This window comes from Capsicum annuum, chromosome 5 (assembly GCF_002878395.1).
Source record: "Capsicum annuum cultivar UCD-10X-F1 chromosome 5, UCD10Xv1.1, whole genome shotgun sequence".
In the NCBI taxonomy this organism is placed as follows: domain Eukaryota; kingdom Viridiplantae; phylum Streptophyta; class Magnoliopsida; order Solanales; family Solanaceae; genus Capsicum; species Capsicum annuum.
The window spans coordinates 26686649-26695425 of record NC_061115.1 but is presented as its reverse complement, the minus strand read 5'-3'; the positions used below and the strand labels follow the sequence as shown (position 1 = coordinate 26695425).

Below are 8777 nucleotides of genomic sequence, written 5' to 3'. Positions count from 1 at the left end.
GCAATATAAAATATGTACTATTAAATATTTTGGGACAAGATATGCATATTTTGTCGGAAAGTGCAGCACCATGCGTATGACTTCGGAGCATATGACCAAACCCTTAAAATATCCACTTCTATAACTGGTATAATTGATACTCCTAACTGATCTCTTTTTTTCATCATCAAATCTCATAGACTTTTAGTTCATTGTCTAAGAAAAATTGAATCCTCAAACCCCTTTTGGTCCCATGGAGATTAACAGTGAAAACAATGAAGTAATGAATGAAGTAGTTGTAGTAATTGTTCCATTTCAAGCTCAAGGCCATCTGAACCAACTTCTCCAATTTGCCTGTCTAATTTCCTCTTATGGTCTCTCTGTTTACTATGTTTCTTTAGCCAGTATATCCAAGATCCACTTTAATGACCTACCAAGTGAATTTGGGATGATTCTACACGAGCCCATTGCTTCCTTCGTTTGTGATATCTCCTGAAAATCAATACGAGTTGTTGTTCATGATTATTTGATGTCTTATAATGTTCAGGTTGTTTCTTGATTACCCATAATACAAGTAAAGTAATTGAAGCCAAGTATCTTAATATGATAGCACATGCAGAATTTACTCTGAATAAGAAACAATGGGCAATTGCACCTATTCTGCCTACTAAACTCTATCATAGGAACAATATATGTTTTGAGTGGCTTAACAAACAACCTCCAAGCTCAGTTCTTTATATATCTTTTGAAAAAACAACTTCATTTTCCGATAGACAAATCAAGGAGCTTGCGATGGGATTAGAACAAAGTAGACAGATGTTCATATGGGTATTGAGAGAAATCGATGAAGGAGATAGAAGACTTGAGCTGCCAGAAGAGTTTGAGGAGTGAGTAAAAAATGTAGGTTTAGTGGGTAAGAGAATGGGCACCACAACCAGAGATCTTGGCTTATTTTTCCACGGGTAGGTTCATGAGTCATTATGGATGGAACTCTTGCATAGAGAGTATTACTATGGGAGTGCCTATAGTTGCTTGGCCTATCCACTCTGACCAATCAAGGAATGTTTTCTTGGTCATGGAAATATTGAAAATTGGCCTGATTATGAGGGAGTGGGAGAAACGCAATGAGCTAGTAAGTGCATCCACTATTGAGAATGTTATGAGGAAGTTGATGGCATCAGAAGAAGGTGATGCAATTAGGAGAAGAGCTGATGAAATGGGAGAAGCCTTATGACGTTCCACTGAGAAAGAGGGTTCTTCTCGAAAAGTCTTAGATTCTTTCAACGGGCATATCACAAGATAGACTTGCTATTCACCAGAATTTGTCAAGCCAGACGATTCTAGCTCGCTCTTATTTGATTTTCTCTTTTAAAGTAGTTTGGTTATTGTTAAATTTTCTTTATGTTGGATGCTACATTTGTTACTGCTATAATTTTCTGGAATGATTAGTTGTTTGGTTATATAAGGACTCTAATAATTGATTTAGTAGAATATTCAGTTTCTTAATTTTAGTAAGAGTCTAGTAATTTAGCTGTAAAACAAATCTACAGCTTTGTTTATGTGCCTATATAAAGGCTTATGATTAATAAAGTTAATATGAGAAAGTTTTTCATTCGTATTTTTTATTTATTGTTTACTTTTCCCTCCAAAAATCATAACACTTTAAACCTGTTATTTATTTGTTTCTTGGCTGAATATGTGAAACTTTTTATGGCTTTCAGTGAAATGATTTCTTTGTATTTCATTTTTCTCACCGAAGACCATAACTTAACAGATAGTTAATTTGATTCTAACCGAATACAGGGTTTATGTGGAGAATGATCTTTGTATACAATTCAGTTGTTTGCATATGCTAAATTGGATTTGGAAATCCTCTATTAATCTTTGAATTATTTAACCTTTCACCTTTTAATGTTCTCATTGACGCTCCACTTCGACTGACCGACAGATTCTGACGCCGGTGCCGGCGTCGACGAGTCGAAGAAGGTAAGGTAGACCCTCTTCTCCCTCCTCAGATTTATCCCCCCCAGTTCCTCTTTATATTCGCCCCCATCTCTTGTCTCGTTGCTGCTATCACCGATGGTTTAAGGTTTTCCACTGACTCGACTACGACAACGGGGAAGGGTTTCATCGGCGGCAAAATTGGTTGGTTTGATGTTCGCCTACGTCTAGCCCCCGACAGGATCCTGAAGCCTCTCAGGCATTGCTACGACGATATACCTGCAGCCGTTTCACCGGCGACCCTATTCCGGCAATAAATTTTTGAAATCAAATTGACGGACCCAGCAGCTAGCAGGCATACCGATGACTTCAAAACTTTTATTTAGTTAGCCACTTCATATATCTTTTGATTTATTTATATTATTTTGCTTTTGTTTCCCTGTATTTCGTTTCTATTTCCCTTTTCTGCGTCTTTTTCCTGTTGCTTGTGTGTGTAGTGGTGACTAGTTGCTTTGTTTGGATATTATTGTTATGTTATTCTGACTTAGCTGCTAGGGATATTAGTGTACTGTGTGGGTTCCCTCTCTTACTGTCTTCGTCTTTTTACTTTGTTCATGTGTCTGTCGATTTGGGACTTTATTTTGTTTTTTAGTAGTGGCCGGAGGGGTTGATGGTGGATTAGGGTCATGTCTGAGGGGGTTGGGGGTGAGGGCTATTTTGGAAGGGGATGAGGAGGGGAAGGTAGGGGTGGGTGAGGGTTATAGGTCAGGTGTTAGGGCGAGTTTGGTGAGGGGTGTTAGAGGTGGGTGAGAGATGAGAGATGATAGGTTGAGGGTAGGGTCTTGGAACATTGGAACCCTTCAGGGTAAGTCTGTAGAGCTGGTAAAGATTCTTAAGAAAAGAAGGATTAATATAGCGTGTGTTCAGGAGACTTGGTGGGTAGGATCTAAGGCTAGGGATGTGGATGGGTATAAGCTGTGGTACTTAGAGAGTGTGAGGCGTCGCAATAGAGAGGGCATTTTAGTGGATGGGGAGCTTAGAGACCAGGTGGTGGAGGTTAAGAGGGTCAGTGATAGGCTGATGAAGATTAAGTTGGTAATTGAGGGTTTTTTTTGCTGCATGTGTCTAGTGTGTATGCGCTACATGTAGGCTTGGAGGAAGAGGTGAAAGCGAGATTTTGGGAGGAGTTGGATGAGGTGGTGAGAAGCGTGCCTAGCTCGGAGAAGGTTGTCATAACAGAGGACTTCAATGGGCATATTGGGGTCCTTTCGAGAGGCCATGACGATGTGTATGGAGGTTTTGGTTTCGGTGATAGAAACGGTGAAGGAGCTGCTCTGTTGGATTGTGTGAGAGCCTTTGGGCTGGTGGTAGTGAATTAGAGTTTTCCGAAGAAGGAGGATCTCCTGATTACCTTTTGAAGTGCGATAGCCAAGACCCAGATTGACTTTCTTCTTCTTAGAAAGGGGGATAGGGTGTTATGTAAGGACTGTAAGGTCATTCCTAGTGAGCATCTTTTAGCCCAGCACAGGATACTAGTGATGAACTTGTCTATCAAAAAGGGTAGGAAGAGAAGGGTTGGGGAGGGTCGACCTAAAATTATGTGGGCTGGCTTGATGCCAGTTAGTGCACTGGAGATAGGGGAAAAGGTGAAGAGTATGAGGGTATGGGAGTGCAGGGGGGACGTGGATGTTATGTAGGATAGGGCTTCCAGCTACATCACGAAGACTGCTAGAAAAGAGTTGGGTGTTTCGAAAGGTCGGGCAGGTCGTCATAAGGGGGACTGGTGGTGGAATGAAGAAGTGAAGAGGAAAATAGAAACCAAGAAGGAGACGTATGTTAGGTTGATTGAGAGTAAAGACGAAGAGGAGAAACGGGTGAATAAAGAGGCTTACAAAGTAGCTATGAAAGAGGCAAAGTTAGCAGTTACGATTGCTAATTCAGCAACATTCAAGAGCTTGTATGAGGGTTTAGAAGAGAAAGGCAGGGAAAAGAGGTTGTATAGGTTGGCTAAGGCTAAAGAGCGGAAGGGTCATGACCTCGATCAAGTAAAGTGCATTAAGGGGGAGGATGGTAGTGTTTTGGTGGAGGATGCTCACATTAAGAAGAGATGGCAGGTGTACTTTCATAGCCCTTTGAACGAGGAGGGGGACAGAAGTGTTGAGTTAGGAGAGCTGGAGAACTCAGAGAAGATTCATGATTTCTTTTACTGTAGGCATTTTAAAGATGAGGAGGTAAGAAAGGTTATTCGTAGGATGTGGAGAGGTAGGGCGATGGGGCTTGACGAGATTCCGATGACTTTTGGAAGTATGCTGTAGGGCTGGTTTAAGGTGGTTGAATGATTTGTTTAACAATATTTTCAAGACTGCGAGAATTCCTGCGGCTTGGCGATGGAGTACGATCATCCCGTTATATAAAAACAAGGGTGAAATTCCAAGCTGCAACAACTATAGGAGTATTAAGTTGTTGAGTCACACTATAAAGATTTGGGAGAGATTGGTTGAGAGGAGATTGAGGAGGGTCGTGTCCGTATCAAAGAATCAGCTTGGTTTTATGCCTGGTCGCTCAACGACAAAGACAATCTACCTAGTGAGAAGACTGGTAGAGCAATATAGAGAAAGGAATTGGGATTTACACATGGTGTTCATCGACCTGGAAAAGGCATATAATAAAGTCCCGAGGAAGATTCTGTGGAGATGCCTGGAGGTGAGGGAGGTCCCGGTGGCTTATATCCAAGCTATTAAGGACATGTACGATGGAGGGAAGACCCGGGTGAGGACGGCAGAAGGAGACTCTGACCATTTTCCGATCAAGATAGGGTTGCATCAGGGTTCGACCCTTAGTCCCTTCTTATTTGTGTTGGTGATGGACGTGTTGATGCAGAGTATTTAGGGCGAGGTACCTTGGTGTATGTTATTTGCGGATGATGTAGTGCTGATTGATGAGACGCGGAGGGGTGTGAATGACAAGTTGGAGGTTTGGAGGCAAACCCTTGAGTCTAAGGGTTCATGTTGAGTATGTCCAAGATGGAGTATTTGGAATGCAAGTTTAGTGACTTTAGGTAGGTGATGAGGAGGGGCGTAGATGCCTCAGTTCATAGGTGTGAGAGGCTAGGTTTGGATGGCTTCAGGAAGAGTAAAGATAGGCCAAAAAAATACTGGAGGGAGGTGATTAGACACGATATAGAGAAACTTCAGCTTATTGAGGACATGACCCTAGATAGAAAGGTGTGGAGATTACGGATAAGGGTAGAAGGCTAGTGTTTGTGTGTGGGGTGTAGCAAGTGGTTAGGTGAGACCTTGTGTTGCCGGGATAGTAATCTTAGGAATCTTAGTATTCTTAGGTATCTTTGGTATGTGCGAGTATGTTACAACTAGGTAGGTGTCCTTCGTATTTTTTTTGTATACTTTTTATTTTCTCTCTTTCGTGTTGCCCTTATTTATCGTATGTCATATTTTCTCTATTTTCAAGTGACATTATTTCTTATCACGGATTTTCTGTTGTGTCATTTATCCCCTTGTTACTATTCTGTATCTTGAGCCGGGGGTCTATTTGAAATAGCCTCTCTACTTCTTCGGAGGTAGCGGTATGGTCTGTGTACATCTTACCCTCTCCAGACACCACTTTGTGGGAATACATTGGGTTTGTTGTTGTTGTTGCATATGCTAAATTGGTTGTACCCATATGTCCTATATTAGATTGTTTTATGACATGGTTCCATTTCTAGAACGGTGAGTCTGATGCATACACAGACTGGTATGGAGTTATATACGTTGATGGTTGGGTTAACTGGTCGAATATTACAAATGCTAATGATATTGGTACACTCTATTTTCCATTTTCATCTCTTTCTTTTCTTGAATATGTTGATATTAGCATGAACCATCTCTCTGACACCATCCCACCTGAAATAGTTAAGCTCACCAATTTTTCCATCTTGACTTGTCAATGAATTAGAGTGGGAGAAAAATCCCACCGCAAATCGGCTGTAGTCATGGTTCCACTTCCATGACAATTCCATCTCAACCACTTTTTATACATCTCTAAGATCATGCGTGTTTACAATATCCTTTTCCATTATGTTGGAACCACTATTCACATTCAATAGGCGAAAGCTTGGGTTCATGGTTTGGATCCTCAAACCATGACGAACTTTTATTTCCATGGTTTTGATTTAACTTTTTGCAGCCTGCTATCTCTGCTAGCCAGTTTTCTCCCTAGTACGTGAACTTGCTAGTACTAAACATAACAAAGTGGTTGTTACTTATGATCATTTGATGAGTTGGTGTTGGGTTCAAAGTATATGAAAAAGTGTGAATGAAAAATAGAGGAAAAATGGTGGAGAGAAGGGAGACACTAATTTAGAAAGCGTACTCCCAAATTGGAAAGTTCACTCTTTCTCCCACATTGGTGGAAGAAGAGAACTTGTGAGTGTTTAAAATAAGAAACACTTACTCCACATGGTAAGTGAGACAAGAAATAAGAGATGCCTCGCGCCGTCATCGTCGTCGCTCGCTAGGCTCAGCTTCGGCTTCAGTTTCGGATTTGGATTTGGATTTGGATTTCGAAAATGATTGATCGATGAGATCTATCTTTTTGGGCAAAGTTTATTTAACAGAAATTCAGTTCTTTTTGTGTTTTGATACTCCATTTATATGCATGTATACAGATTCTGAAATAGTGTTTTGAAACAGTGCAGTGCTGAAACAAAGGGATGCAACCCTTCAAAAAAATAACACACTGATTCATAAAATGGTATGCCTGTTCGGAAAAGACACATTCTTTGGACGAACACACATCGCTTTTCCAGAAAGGTCACACCTTTTAAGTGAAGCATTGCCACTTTTTAGAAGAGGCACATGCTGGCTATATAAACCTGCTTTCATCCACAGGTTTAGGTACGAATTTTTCAGAAATACAAACTCTCTTCTTGTCTTGAAAAACTTTCTGTGTGATCTATCAAACCGTTGAGTGAGTTCGCTAAATCCAACAATTTAAGGTACCATTATTGTTTGAATTGAAGGTCATTTTATCCTAGGAGGAAGATTCCAAAATCTCGGGTACAGTGAGGGAAATTATCCCTTAAGGACACTCCTTGAATTCGGAGGACTTGGTCTTAAATTTTGCTTCATCTCTTTTCTGAATCTTAACACACTTCTTAGATTATTCGTAATCTAGTGTTGAAGGTGTTACAGAACTTCATAGGTGTTCTTGTCTTGGACTAGAACTAGTGTTGAAGTTTGTGTTTCTTATATACAGATTCTTGTATCTGAATACATAAAAAATAACAATCTTAAGAAAAAATCTTTTGCAGAATCTGGATTGCTTTTTTTTGGCGATAAAGCTTTAAGATTTCTACTCCGTTTGAACTTAACTAGTGATTCGAAGACATAAAGTCTTCATCAGAAGTTAAAGATCATTCGGTTGACAATTGGAAGTCATAAAAACTTCATTGTTAACTAGAAACAAGAAGAAAAGTTTAAAGTTACTTAACTTTATAAATAGTATTTTGAAAATACTAAATTTTATTGTCTTGTGGTGACAGGAAAAATGACTAACGAAAGTCAAATGCAAGATGTGGCTACGACTGTGGGGGCAACTAGTATTGCATCAACAAGTCAAGTAAATGCTCCGCAACCAATGGTGCTTGCGGAGAAGCCCGAAAAATTTACGGGCATTGACTTTAAGTGATGGCAACAAAGATGTTCTTTTACCTTACCACTTTATGCCTTCAAAGGTTCACTAGTGAGGATGCTCTTGAGGTGTCCGAGGAGAGAATTTCATGTTGTAGAGGCTTGGAAGAACTCAGACTTTCTTTGCAGGAATTATATCTTGAGTGGTCTCCAAGACGACCTCTATAATTTTATAGTGGAACTAAGACATCGAAAGAATTGTGGGGAGTAATAGAATGGAAATACAAGACAGAGGATGTGGAAAGTAAGAAATTCTTTGTTGCAAGGTTCCTGGACTTTAAAATGATAGACAGCAAATCGGTTGTCTCTCAAGTGAAGGAATTGCAAGTAATAATTCATGATCTCCTAACGGAAGGTATATCTTTGAAAAATACCTTAGTTGAACAAATTGAAAATATTCTTAGTACTCATATAAACTGTTTTGTAGGTTTGATTATGAATGATGCATTTCAAGTAGTAGAGATCATTGAGAAGCTATCACCTATGTGGAAAGACTTCAAAAACTTCTTGAAGCACAAACACAAGGAGATGACTGTCGAAGATCTTATTGTCTGACTACGTATTGAAAAGGATAATAAGCTGCCGAGAGAAGGCCAAAAGGGAATTTTGCAATTAATGCAGCACATATTGTGGAAGATGACCAAAAAAATTCTAAGAAAAGGAAGAAAGTTGAACAAGGAAACAATCAACCAAAGAAGAAATTCAAGAGAAAGTTCTTCAACTGTGGCAAAATTGGCCATAAGTCCACGGATTGTCATGCCCTTAAGAGAGGCAAGAAAAAGGACCAAGCTAATATGCTTGAGTCTAACAAAAAATGTGATGATTTGTGTGCTATGTTCTCATAATGAAATTTGGTGGGGAATCCTCGCGAGTGGTGGATGGATTTTGATGCCACCCGACATTTTTGTGCTAACAAAGAGTTGTTTTCATCATTCGCTATGGCTCAAGTAGAAGAAATGATCTACATGGATAACTCCGCCACGGCTAAGGTAGAAGGAACATGAAAAGTGGGCTTGAAAATGACTTCAGGAAAGGTCTTGACACTTAACAATGTCTTGTATGTTTTGGAGTTTCGTAGGAACTTAATTTCTATTTCACTTCTAGACAAGAATGAATTCAAATGTGTAACTGTTTCTGGAAAAATTATAATAAGCAAAGGAGAAGTGT

At 39.7% G+C, this 8777-nt stretch overlaps 1 pseudogene; it reads left to right on the top strand.

Moving 5' to 3' along the window:
• The first annotated feature begins 232 nt into the window (after window positions 1–232).
• LOC124898455 lies at window positions 233–1282 on the top strand (annotated as a pseudogene).
• The last annotated feature ends 7495 nt before the right edge of the window (window positions 1283–8777 follow it).